The 13,393-nt window shown below is 46.2% G+C and overlaps 1 long non-coding RNA gene across 1 annotated transcript in view; it reads left to right on the top strand.

Moving 5' to 3' along the window:
* Positions 1-1,727, top strand: part of LOC108445174 — a 23,147-nt gene extending 21,420 nt beyond the window's left edge. Inside the window, exon 3 of the long non-coding RNA XR_001859929.1 lies at positions 1,021-1,727. This is a non-coding gene — a long non-coding RNA (uncharacterized LOC108445174). The remainder of the gene's footprint in view (positions 1-1,020) is intronic.
* The last annotated feature ends 11,666 nt before the right edge of the window (positions 1,728-13,393 follow it).

A 13,393-nucleotide genomic window follows, 5' to 3' on the forward strand; every position in this document is an offset into this window, starting at 1 on the left:
CTGAGCAGAGACTTCTCCACCAGCCCCACACCATTTCCTCATGACCCATTAAAAGCCTCTTGCTCAGAACCAGCGTTTTGCTGACGACTCTGCAGTCACTGGGGCACTAATTACCCCCTCCCAGCGTTTGATGTCATGAAACTCACAGGAGCATCATTACTTTGAGGATTAACACATCCAGAGGAGCTCCCCTCCCTCTGGGGATGTACCTGGGGAGGGTGGGCCCTGAGCTCGCAGCCTCTGGAAGAAGCAGGAGCACCCCATGAGCAGCTCTACCCCTTGTTTGGGGCAAAAAGGGTCGGGGACAGCTGAAGCTGTATTTAGGAGCAAGTTTAGGCCCAACTAAATGCTTTGATTATAAACCCAGCATTTTGCTCAGCTGAACCTTTGTGTCCTCTCTGTCTCCATCTGAATTGTTTTTCCCCTGCCTTGTTTTCCTCACTGTTCCATTCATCTGGGCCCTGCCATCCCACAAACTGTCCCTCTTGCTCTTCGTCCCTGGTCCCCACAGAAAAGTTTCATTTTGTGACCCCACAGCAGAGCAGGAGCTATTTTGGAACAGACAATATGCAAAGGAAAATGCTTCCACCTCAAATCCATGTGGAACTTTTGCCCATCTGGAAAACCAAAGAGGTCATGACTGTGCCAGTGCAAGGACAGGGAGAAAATCAAAAGCAAGGCCTAAATCCACTTTCTAGAAAACCCCAAAAATTAATAGTGAGGTTGATTCCCATTGAACTAAACTGTGGTGACATTGGTGGCTTGTGTGCAATAGGGGCAGGCCAGGCTAAGATTATCTCAGATGTCCTGAGAGCGCTTCTGCTGCAGGTTGGGTGAACTTGGCTGCGTGATCTTTCCAGACTCAACAGGTTTTCTTTCCTGACCATTAAATCCATGCTGGAAAAAGAAAACTAATATAAATAATATAAATAATATAGATATAAATATAAATCCTGAATATTCGGTGGCCACTCATGCAAGTACAATCTGTGTGGAGTTGTATCGACCCTTGTCTTACAGATCCATATCCCATCTGCAGATGATTCTCACACTTCTGTCACGTCTGGGACAACGACCAGAAAAGAAATTGAAGTTTCAGCACACACTGGCAGCACGTTGATGAAACACAATTTGCTTTTTTTTTCCCCCTCCATCTGTCTTGCAGACTACAGGGAGTAATTAGAAGATCATCTCCCTCAATTCCACAATATATAAAGCAATAAAACAGATGCCAGGATTGAACGATGGCTGGAGCCAAGTTACACCACCTAATCTCTTTCAAAAGCTGTGATTTTGCTAGACTGTTGCAAAACCAGGGAGATTATGCTTAGGATGCAACGCAGGAGATTGGGACAAAGGAGCCGTATCAGCTTTCTCCATCCACATGTGGAAGGAACTGGAAGCTTGGCTTTCAAATGGCAACTTGGGAACAGATCAGCTGGGGACATGGTAATCTTCAACATAATTAGCACACTTATGACATTTTTAATTAGCACATTTCTGTAGGACTTTTACTCCAGTGTTTTCACAAAAGCTGTGGGGTTTAGGCCCAACAGAAGGCCAAGGAGGGGGAAGTACTTGCCTGAAGTCAACAAAAAGCATCTGGTGCTGAGTGTGTTCCTTCTCTTCTGGACCACTGCTTTCCTGGCATGTGAGGCACCAACTGACTGTGGGTGTAACTTGTCTGTCTGGATAATTGTTTGATAATAAATAACAGATCAAAGGGAGATATTTCTCTGCATGCTCAGAGTCTCTGTGAGGGCATTAGTGGCAGGAGGTAAACTCAGTTGCAGTATTAAAGAAAACCCCAACCAACCAAAAAAAAAAACCCCAAAATAAACCCTCAGAAGGTGACAGGCTGAGAAAACTGGATTTATGCAGACAATTCACATTCAAATGCAATTTTATCTTCTGCAGCGCTGTGGAGGTGGTGAGATTGCCCAGCTCTGCTAATAGGGCTTGCATGACATCTTACACACTTAGAGTCTATTCCTGAGGCAGCACTGCATAATAAGTGCCTAATTATTATTATGATTACACTTGGCATTTTTAATAACAGCAGTAATTGGGTGATGTTGACGGCCTCATTTCAGGATTCTGGATTTGGCCTGGAGCTGCAGTCATTAAGGGCTGGCTGAGGAAAGAATAACGTATCACGAAATGCATTTCATGTCCCAGATCCCTGCCAGGCTGCAGGGGGAATGCTGACGGTGTCCTCAGTGCTGGGAGGGGTCTGTGCCTTCTGACAGGTTCCCGAGGCCTGGGTGACGCAGGGAGATTTCTCATGGAAGCATGCTCAGGTCACTGGGAAAAGCTAATTAAAGTGGATTTCACTTTGATCAGCTCCTTCCAACCACGTTGAGGCGATAAGATCAAATGAAACTCTGCTCTATCACAATGTGTTTTAAAATGGAGATGGGTGTGGGTGAGTATTACAGAGCAACGTGACCTAATGGTTTTAAGGCCTGGCCTAGGCCTTGCAAGGCGCAGGTCTAAGTCCCAGGAATCAGGCTGGGTATCCAAACAAGCCACGGAGGCTGCGATTTTGGCAGGGAATTTTAGCAGATGCAAAGGTTGCCCTCAGAAAAGCACACACACGAGCAGTTGACTCAAGGCAGATGGGATGGAAGTGGTACTTTGGGGTAAGCATATGCTTTACACGCTCGTGAAATGAGAACAGGTTGCCAAACCAAAGCCTAAGAAAGGAGCTGTGGTGGCTCTCTAATCCTTGAAGATTTTTAGTGGAATTAAAAGGCGACTGCTCGTCTCTCTATCTGTGTTTGTAGCAGTTTGTCACTTGCATCTCCCAGTGACTTTTGAATTTTTACAAATGTAACAGAGATGCAAAAATCTGAGGGAGAGATGACTTCCTATTTGGGAGGTACAAATCAATGTCTAAGAAAAAGAAGAAAAAGGAGAAGGAGAAGGAGAAGGAGAAGGAGAAGGAGAAGGAGAAGGAGAAGGAGAAGGAGAAGGAGAAGGAGAAGGAGAAGGAGAAGGAGAAGGAGAAGGAGAAGGAGAAGGAGAAGGAGAAGGAGAAGGAGAAGGAGAAGGAGAAGGAGAAGAAGGAGAAGGAGAAGGAGAAGGAGAAGAAGGAGAAGGAGAAGGAGAAGGAGAAGAAGGAGAAGGAGAAGGAGAAGGAAAAGGAAAAGGAGAAGGAGAAGGAGAAGGAGAAGAAGGAGAAGGAGAAGGAGAAGGAAAAGGAAAAGGAGAAGGAGAAGGAGAAGGAGAAGGAAAAGGAAAAGGAGAAGGAGAAGGAGAAGGAGAAGGAAAAGGAAAAGGAGAAGGAGAAGGAGAAGGAGAAGGAGAAGGAGAAGGAGAAGGAGAAGGAGAAGGAGAAGAAGGAGAAGGAGAAGGAGAAGGAGAAGAAGGAGAAGGAGAAGGAGAAGGAGAAGAAGGAGAAGGAGAAGGAGAAGGAAAAGGAAAAGGAGAAGGAGAAGGAGAAGGAGAAGAAGGAGAAGGAGAAGGAGAAGGAAAAGGAAAAGGAGAAGGAGAAGGAGAAGGAGAAGGAAAAGGAAAAGGAGAAGGAGAAGGAGAAGGAGAAGGAAAAGGAAAAGGAGAAGGAGAAGGAGAAGGAGAAGGAGAAGGAGAAGGAGAAGGAGAAGGAGAAGGAGAAGAAGGAGAAGGAGAAGGAGAAGGAGAAGAAGGAGAAGGAGAAGGAGAAGGAGAAGAAGGAGAAGGAGAAGGAGAAGGAAAAGGAAAAGGAGAAGGAGAAGGAGAAGGAGAAGAAGGAGAAGGAGAAGGAGAAGGAAAAGGAAAAGGAGAAGGAGAAGGAGAAGGAGAAGGAAAAGGAAAAGGAGAAGGAGAAGGAGAAGGAGAAGGAAAAGGAAAAGGAGAAGGAGAAGGAGAAGGAGAAGGAGAAGGAGAAGGAGAAGGAGAAGGAGAAGGAGAAGAAGGAGAAGGAGAAGGAGAAGGAGAAGAAGGAGAAGGAGAAGGAGAAGGAGAAGAAGGAGAAGGAGAAGGAGAAGGAAAAGGAAAAGGAGAAGGAGAAGGAGAAGGAGAAGAAGGAGAAGGAGAAGGAGAAGGAAAAGGAAAAGGAGAAGGAGAAGGAGAAGGAGAAGGAAAAGGAAAAGGAGAAGGAGAAGGAGAAGGAGAAGGAAAAGGAAAAGGAGAAGGAGAAGGAGAAGGAGAAGGAGAAGGAGAAGGAGAAGGAGAAGGAGAAGGAGAAGAAGGAGAAGGAGAAGGAGAAGGAGAAGAAGGGCCCAGATTGGACTTCTCCACCAGCCAAAGCTACTTTTGGAGTATATTAGGAGGAAACAGGGGAAGGAGCATTTTTGGGCAGTGTTATCCAGGAATGTCCAGGTGTTCAGGAATGCAGCAGCATTGAACACACACTGAGGCACTGATGCTAAAATTGGGCCAGTATTAACGAAAAGCCAAAATCCAAACCCCTAATGCTTCGGGTTCCAATTGATTGAGCTCCAATCCTTAACTATTATCAAGCCCAGATGTCTCCATCCTCCAGCAAATTCCCTCACTTAGGAAAAATTCCACCAGAGGCCACTGTTGTTAAATAGATGTGGGAATTTTAGCCTGTGCAATGCTAAAAAACCCCATTCCTTGAGGTTTCAGGACTTTCTTTCCCCACCTGCTCATTTGCAGAAACCAGGTAGATTTCTGAAATCCACATATATTTCTCCCTCTTTTCCACAAGCCAGCAGAAAACAATCAGGGTTTTTCAGGAAGCGCAGCACGCTCTGGAAAACCACTGTCTTTGGCAGAGAAACTTACAGAAAATACAGAGATGTGAATATAATTAAATAAAGGAGGACAACAGACAATTGATGCCTGATTTTCCCACTAATTTAGCAACTCTTATTTGAACTGAATCTCTAAAATAAGAAGGTGTCATACACTGCATAATGTTACTAAAACAGAGCTCTCTTGTTCCCCATCTCCATGATTCAGTCATCATGGGCATTAAAGAAAAATCTCACAATAATTTGCTTTTGTAAACATCCTGGGGCCTACAGGATGATTTGTGGTCTAGAGATACGATTCAAAGAAGAACACCTTCATCATTCATTCATTCCTTCATTTTCACCTTTATGGAGAGTAATCTTCCAGGGGTGACTGGGGGGCTTGCAGTTTGTCTGTTAAAATTCACACCTTAGAATGAATGTCATTCACACGGACCTGCTCAGCCTGATGAGGCACCAGGACTTGAGGAAACAAGGTGTCAACGAGATATTTCACTCTTGACTAAAAAGAATATTTTTGACAGAAACCACTTGGGCTGTCATGGGGTTTGCCCAAGCATGAATTTGAGTCTGGAAATGGGAATGGGGGAGAGGAGGTTTTTCTGCCTAACATGAGGCAGTTCTGGGGAAAGAAGTAGTTCTGGAAATATTTAGGGTCACGAAAAGCAGTATCAGTGATTAGTTCTGCAGCCTAAAAGCAAGTTATTGTTGTTTTCCCCACATGTTTTAAATCTGAAACCTTCTGATGACAATTTAGACACCAAGATTAATTTAAAGAAGAAAGCTGGGTTTGCTCTGGGGTATTAAACAAAGCTCTAAAAATGCAGATGGAGAGCTGCGAGTTTGGAAGGGAGGTATTTCATTTAACGCAGAGCCTGATAAAGATGTAAAGCCTGTGTGTTTCCATAAGCCAGCAAATTGATATTGACTGGTTTAACACATCGAGGACCTTGGAATTCTCCAAGATGCCGAATGTTTAATGCTGCAAAGAGCTGCCAGCTCCTTTGCCATCCTAACAAAGCGCCTCGGACAGTCTGATGGAACAGTTTGCATTACAGAGCTCGATTTCCCATCTGCTGCTGATGAAATCACTCTCTCCAACTGCTTCCCTGCTATTTGACTCAGGATATTGCTTCTTGGCCAGCCGGCAGCTTCTCTCCAGTCATCAATAAGCATTTTAATTAACAAAATAAAATCTTAAATGTGAATTGAATTTTGTCGGCAGCTCCAACTCCTGCCCGAGCCCGAGATCCCGGCCAGGGTGCAGAGCAGCACTAGAGGGCATTCGAGGCACACAGGCGGCACCAAATATTCCCTCTCCACAGTTCTGGTGTGGGTTTTTCCCTGGGAAAAGGTGAACCACTGAGCAGTGATGTCTGTCTGAGCCCGGTCTCTGCTTGGACAGCCAGCAGGGCAGGCAGGTGGGATGGTGGCACTGCTGCCACCGAATGCTTCATCTCCCTCCTTCCTGGGAACAAAGCCGGGGAAGCTGTGGCCTTTCTCACGCAGAAAAACAGAGAAATGGGGTTTTTTAAAGATTATTTGCAGCTCAAAGACAGAGACAAACTCCCAGTCTGTGTCTGGGTGGATTTATCCCAGTGGTTGGTGCTGCTGGGAGCTGGCAGCTCCCCGCCCCAGCCTGGTGTGATGGTTTGGGGGCAGCCCTGGCCCACCCCATCCCTTCAACTGCAGCCACCCTATCCAGGGGGTTCCTCAGCAGGGCTGGCTCCAGACACTGCAATAATAAAGATGAATTAGTAGTAGTAATAATAATAATAATAGGAATAACAGCAATCAATACATGATCTTCAGGCCCCCCAATGTGTGAATCTCTGATGAGATCTGCATTGTGGTAAATCATCCTGTAATATTCTCAGGGCCACCTTATTTAAATATTTGCTTAGTGCAGCAGATAACCCTGGTAAAATGGAGTGATCTGTCAGGAGGAAATAAATGTAATTTTCCCCCTCCTCCAGCCACGCAGCTGCGTGTACTCCAGCCCATGCTTTGAGCACAGAAAGTGCTGTGCAACATTTAGAATTTCTGCATATATTTTGGGTTTAAGCCCAGCCCTGTGGCTGTGAATTCACAGCATCGTCCCCCAATGCACACACACATGAGTGCAGCCCTGATCTGCATCACATCTGCCTGTCAGAGGGTTTTCTCTGGTAATTGTAGAGAATCCTCCTCTGTTTGGCTCTGCCCAGAATAAAAAGAGGGGCTCTTTGCATTCCCTGGAGTGCTTGTTGTGTGCAAGTGTTCCAGTCAATCCCATCCCCGACAAGCATTTGGGAGGGAACAACACACTGGAATTCCAAATGCCTGAATATTAATGGGAGTTGTGGTGCAATCTAAGAAAGAAGCAGCCAGCCCCAGCACAGATCAGTGCTGCTCACCTGGTGAGAACTGAGCCCTGCAGCCCAAAATGTGTGAGACCTCCTGCAGCTACAGACTCATTCAAGAGCAAGAATTTAAGAGAACCACTCTCAGGGAAGAGGTTTCACTCTGCTCCAGCACAAGCCAAGGTGCTGGCCACCTGCCTTGCTCCAGGGAATAGTTCCTACAGCCAGAGCTGAGCCAGCACACAGATTTTTCTGTTCATTTCTTACAGTTTTATCGGCACTTGGTTTGAGCTTTCTATATATCCTGGGATCTAATGCATGGTGGCATTTGTGGCTGAGTTTTCCTGTGCCCAGGGCTCGTACAGACGGCCCAGAACTCCCAGAAATTCTGTGAGCTGATCAGATTTGTAGCACTTTAATGACCACTCAGCAGACCATGCTGAGCATGTGGCCCGTACCTCATGTAAACTGTGAATTCTTTGCACTCATTAATGTGGTTCAGAGCCCTTGGTACAGAGATCTCTTCTCTCTGCTTGCAGATCTCCTCCTGCAAGAGGTTCTAGCCTTGTCTTTAAATAAGATTGAATGCCTGAATTGCATGACCTACAAATCAAGCTAAACCCAATGTATTTCCAGGTTTGAAGAATCTCATGTCAGCTGAGTATTATTTTCAGGGCCCTTGTGAAGGAATTGGTGACCAGCGCTCTGAAAAGGATCCCATTTCCTGTTACACTGGACTAGGAGCACACTTCCAGGCAATTACCATGTCCCAGCTGAGCACTGGAAGTCTGTAGTGATGAGCAGCACCCCTTAAACCCAGACCAACTCCCTCACCTGTGATGATCTGACCATATCCTAAAGCACCTTGGACAGAAATCAAAAGAAGCCTGGGACACACGTGTTAAATATTCCTTGGGGATTCTGTCAGTGCCAATGCCCAAGACTACAATTGGTGGAAAAGCCTGGCCTGCACAGCCTGTTCATAGCAAGATTTTAGGGTTTCTTCCTCAAAGCAGCTGCAACCAAAGGTCACCAGATACAGAAGGGAGAAATGATGTGCACAGGGGACAGCTGTAGAGATAATTTTTATAAACAACTTAAAATCATGGAATCACAAAATGGCCTGGGTTGGAAGGAACCTTAAAGATCATCCAGGTCCACCCCCCACCATGGGCAGGGACACCTTCCACTATCCCAGGTTGCTCCAAACCCCATCCAACCTGGCCTTGGACACTGCCAGGCCTGGCTGTTGCTTTGACCCTGTGGCTTTTCCTGGTCCAAGCTGTTGATTCCCACATTGGAAACTCCGAGTTTTCCTGATGATTTTAACTTATGCCCCCTGAGAAATTGCAAGAAGTCTCCTCTCTTTGATGAAGTTCTGGATCCTGCTGTGGTGCCTTCAAGAATTGCTGTTAGAAAGAAAACAAGGGCATGCCTGGGCAAAGGAATTCTTTCTGCTGAGCAAAATATCACATGAAAATCAGTTTCCAACAGAAAACGAAAAGCATTGCAACATTTTTCTCTTTAGTTGAGAAATATGAAATATGAAATCATATTCTGTGGAGAAAGATGGGGTCATGTTTTCCACACCAGCATGGAAATGTCCCATGAGGCTGAAGCACAATTTACACTTGGGAATGCACATTCCTGTGCTCCTAGTCCTGCTGGGAGATCAGTGCTGGGTTTTGTTCATGGAGGACTTGATGTGGCTTTGCAGGAAAGCGAGGCATGATGGAATCTTGCTGATCAAGGCTGCCCAACATGAACATCCCGTCCCAGCACAGCCAAGCTGCATCTCCAGGAGATGTCCTGAAGGCTGCATTGCTGAATGTTTCCATCTGCTGGCACAGGAAAGGCTGGATCAGGGCAACCAGTTTGGTTTTGTAACGGGGATTTATGCATTGTCTTGAGCCATTATTTGTGTCCAGAGTTACAAAACAAAGACATTTTTGTTCCAGCTGATTCCTACAATGGAGAGGGGTTAACTTTAGGGTGGAGGTTGCAGTGGAGATGGCTGGGTTTGAGCACAGCTACTTCTTGCCCAAGAAAAGACAATGCTCAATATAAATATCCTGACTGGAAGTGTGCTGCAGTGGGCTCCAGAGTCACAGCCCCGCTCAGGCACCTCAGGAGACTCAGAAAATAGTTTACACCTTCTTTTTCCCACCATCATTCCCTGATGTTTTTTCTTTTTTTCCCCCTTTTTTCTTTTTTTGCTTCCCCTCCCCCCCCCCCCCCCATGCTAAATGCTGAGAAAAAACTGCTTGGCTAAATGAGAAATGACCCTTTTCCAGCAGAGGAAACTGGGACAGCCTAATGATGCAGGATGAAAGAGCAGCATCAGTATCAAACAAAGCACGGGCCTTTCTTACCCTCAGCTCCTTTGGGAAGTCACTCCCCAGGGCCAGCACAGAGAGCCTTCATGGTCCTGCACAGCCTATTTCTGGTGCCAGAAGATGAACACCCCAATAGTTGACATCATTTGCACTCTGGAAGGCAAATTGTGTTGTTCAGAAGCACAGAACAAGTAAAAATTATCGTCTCTGAGTCAGCTGTGTTAACGAAGCCAAACCCTGTCTCGCAGGTATTTGGAGGAGCACTCATTTTGAAGCGTTTTCCCAGCATAGCTGCTTCTCCAAACCATGCTGCTGCTCAGGGTTCCCTCTCCCAGATGAAGAAGGGAAGGGAATTGCAGCTCCTTGTGCTTGGGATGGGCTTTGACGTTCTCTGTTGGCACCATTAAAGGCAGACCTGGTGAGTTCTGGTGCTGGTGGAAGCCATTGATTCCATCGCCCCCTTTTTAATTATTTCTCTGAAGGGTGGGTTTGTCTCCTCCTGCAGGAGTGCAGAGCTCCGAAGTGCAGTCAGGGCAGGAGGAACTGCAGACTTCAGAGACTTCACATCCCCATCAGAGATTCTGTGTGTGCCTTATTAATGTCTATCACCAGGACATATGGAAGAGCAGCTACACCAGTCCTCTTAGATCATCACTCAGAGATTAGAAGTGAGTAAAAAACTGCAAAGCATCCCCCATAAATATTCATTGGGATCGTTTAGAATGCAGTCACTCTGAAGGCAGCCAGGCATCGTGGCTAGAGGTGCTGTATCGATTTTCTCCCACAGATATCAAGATTAAAACTGCTCCGTGAACCAAGCAAGGGATTTCTTTTAGAGAGGAAGTTCATGTGGAGCCAATCAGTCCTGCCTGTGATGAATTGAGCCTTTCAGGAAGTGCTGAATCACAAACCCGAAGGTGTTCCTGGAGATCTGCTTGATTTCATACCTTTATTTTCCTTTGGAGCATTACTCATACCCACTTCGGGATTTCTTATCACACCTGGGGGAGACATGCACTTAGAAAGAGCTGGAAACAGGGAGGGTTGGTCATTAGCTCAGGATCTGGGAGGGGACTGAGGTAAAATCAGGTCTTTGTCTGCCCATCTGAATGATTCAGTGATTGGGGCAAGGAGTTGAACAGGAACCCATCCTTGTTTGGGCAATGACTGTAACAAAAAGAAATTCTCATTTTTTCCAGCTCTGTTCTCCACATCTCCTCTGAGCTCAGACACATCCTTAATTAATTAATTGCAATTAATATTTCTAGAGACAATAGAAAGACTAAAAAGCCACTCTGGTGATGTAAACTGAACATGTACAGCAGTTTGCTCACTGATCTTACTCCCCATGCTGGAGCTGCCCTGTCCAAAATTCCTTTTAATGCAAGCAGCAGCAGGGCATAGCCTGGGAATAAGGCAATGAAAACAGTGAAAACACCCAAGGACCCCACAGGATTTTTAACAAGCTGTAACCATTCGATTTTTTTTTTCCCCAGCATCACCTCTAACTCTGGAGAGGGGATTGGGAAGGGGCTGGGTGTACACCCCAAAGCTCGGTGAGAGGAAGGGTTGGATGGGTGGCACGAGGGCACAGGGGGACAGCTCAGTGCAGTCAGAGCAGGCACCTCTCACCATCTGCTGGTGCTGTCCCCACCCCCACCAGGGCTCTCTTCCCCTCCCAGCTCAGCGTCTGTTGTCACCCACCCCCCAGGTGACAGCCGAACTGTGCTTGACAGCAGAGATGTTTTTTCCCCCACCTCCTCCACAAGCCCTTCCCTTTGTCCTCTTTTCAGCAGTTCTGGCTCCTGCCAGCAGATTATGTTGACAATTCCATGTGAAAAGGAAATTAGAAATGCACCAGTGTTCCTCATGCGAGCAGAGCCACGGCTTGAATGGGAGCATTAATTCAGATTAGAACGGAATCACTCAACAATTCATCTTTTTCTCAGCGTGTGTGTGTGTGTGTGTGTGCTTTGTGTACGACAGGGATGTTATTGTCTCAGGTCTCTGATATGACCCACCTGATTAATGGGACGACACAGCCTGCCAATATCATTCCTACAACTAAATCAGTGTCACCTGCAGGTCCCCAAGGAGAGGGAACGTGCTCCAGAAACTCTGAGGAAGCAAAACTGGTTTCCAGGCTCTGCCTCTCAACTCTATGACAGCTCAGCCTGGCTCCAAAACTGGCTGTTCCTCAAGTAAGCTCTGCTTCCTGAGCTCCAGGAACATCCTGGAGCATCCCCATCACAGAAAATCAACAAGTGAAGGGCAGGTTTTGCGTTGGCTTCGGGGATGTTGCCTTTCCCACTCTCACATCACCTCCAGCTCCCACTGTTTCCCCTCCATAAAGTAGAACTACTGTGAAAGCCATGTAAAGAAATTATAAGGTTTAATTTCTAAAGCTTTGTGTGATTCTGGCATAGGGAAAAAAAAAAAAAGCCATATGGAAAGAACAGCTGCCAAGTGAAATCTCACCCTGAACGCAGAATATACGAAATTTCCTGGCGTGGGTGAAAATGAAGTGTCAGAGGTTGTCGTTTGGAAAGGCCAGAAGGGAGCAACCATTAAAAAAAGCAGAAAAAACTCTCTTTCTAAATTCTTCTAGAGAGTGGCTGGTGGTGAGGGCAGAAGTGCTCTCAGGTTGCCAAGGTTCAAGTGACCTGCAATCACCTGCAATGAGAAACAGCCCCGCAAGGTCCTCTCCAAGTTTGTGACAGTGCCAGTGCCACCCAGTCAGGAGCAAAAACTGAAAGGAACAACAAAAACACGCCTTCAAACTGATCAGTCAGAATGACAAAATCCCAACACAAGCTCAGGACTCGCTTCAGATTTTCTGTTCCAAAACGTTGAACTTCCTTTGCTCTTCCATTGGCACCCCGCAGAGTCCCACCAAAGTCAACAGCGACAACAGAAGAATTACACTCAGTGTGCCAGGTTCATTTTAGAAAGCAGCATAATTAGCAATAAATTAAATAAGATCAGCTGGGGAGGCACTTCATGTTGTCCAGGCGTCATTAAGGGGAGCAATCACGTGGTCCTGCAGGCAGCAGAGCAAACCAGGGTGATAAGGAGACAAGGACACAACCAGAAAAGGCAGTACCAAGAGGAAACAGCAGACAATCCATCTGTCTGCTGCCTGTTGGAGTCCACCTGGAAGATTGGTTCCTCTAATGTGAGGTTTAGCTTCTTTCTTCCAAGTAAATAAAGTTTCTCTAGCAGAATTCCAGCCGCAATCGGGGCAACATGAAATCCCCTCTGCCCTGAGTCCTCTTTCTGACCTTTGCTCCTTCCAGATGTGCAAGGGAAAGGTTCAAGGACAGGTTAAATGAAGACTGAGCCTTTCCCTAGTCTACCTTCCCAGCTTTCTGAGGCTGTATCCATCCAAGGATTTATCTTTTATCCACAGAACACTTCCCCTGCCCTGATTTATCTCCCGATTTTTAGCATGGCTGAATGTGGCGTCCACAAAATCCTGCAGCGATGAGTTCTGCACTTCAAAGACATCCTGTGCCAGAAAAAAAAGCGCCTTCCATTTGTTTCAAAATATTTTGGGCCTGTTTTGTGGGAGGCCTGCAGCTTCCTACATAAAGAGAAGGAAGGAAGCCTCATTCCTTGTTCAGCCCCTCGGTGAGGGAGCTGTTTTGGGCTTTCAGACCTCATCACTGCCTTTCTGTGTGTGCTTTTTCGTGTTCCTCTCCATCTCAGGGGAACCCGAGCTCTGCACGGCTTTCAAGGAGTCTGAACAGTGCTTAATTACATTTCCTGGTATGTTCTTTTCCCTAATAATTTCTAAAATTCTCTGTACCTTCTGACTCATTCCCAGCAAGCCTTGAGCTAATGTTTCCATAGCGCTGTTCAAAGCAAGCCCCAAATCTCTCCCCTGAATGCTAATAGCTAATCTACAGCTCATCACTGTGGAGGTTGTAATTAATGTTGTTTTTTCACACTGGTCATTATCCGGCATTTGCTAATGTGTGAATTTCGTCTCCTGTTTTATCACCCAGTCTCTCAG

Source organism: Corvus brachyrhynchos, unplaced genomic scaffold, assembly GCF_000691975.1.
Source record: "Corvus brachyrhynchos isolate BGI_N302 unplaced genomic scaffold, ASM69197v1 scaffold21, whole genome shotgun sequence".
Lineage (NCBI taxonomy): Eukaryota > Metazoa > Chordata > Aves > Passeriformes > Corvidae > Corvus > Corvus brachyrhynchos.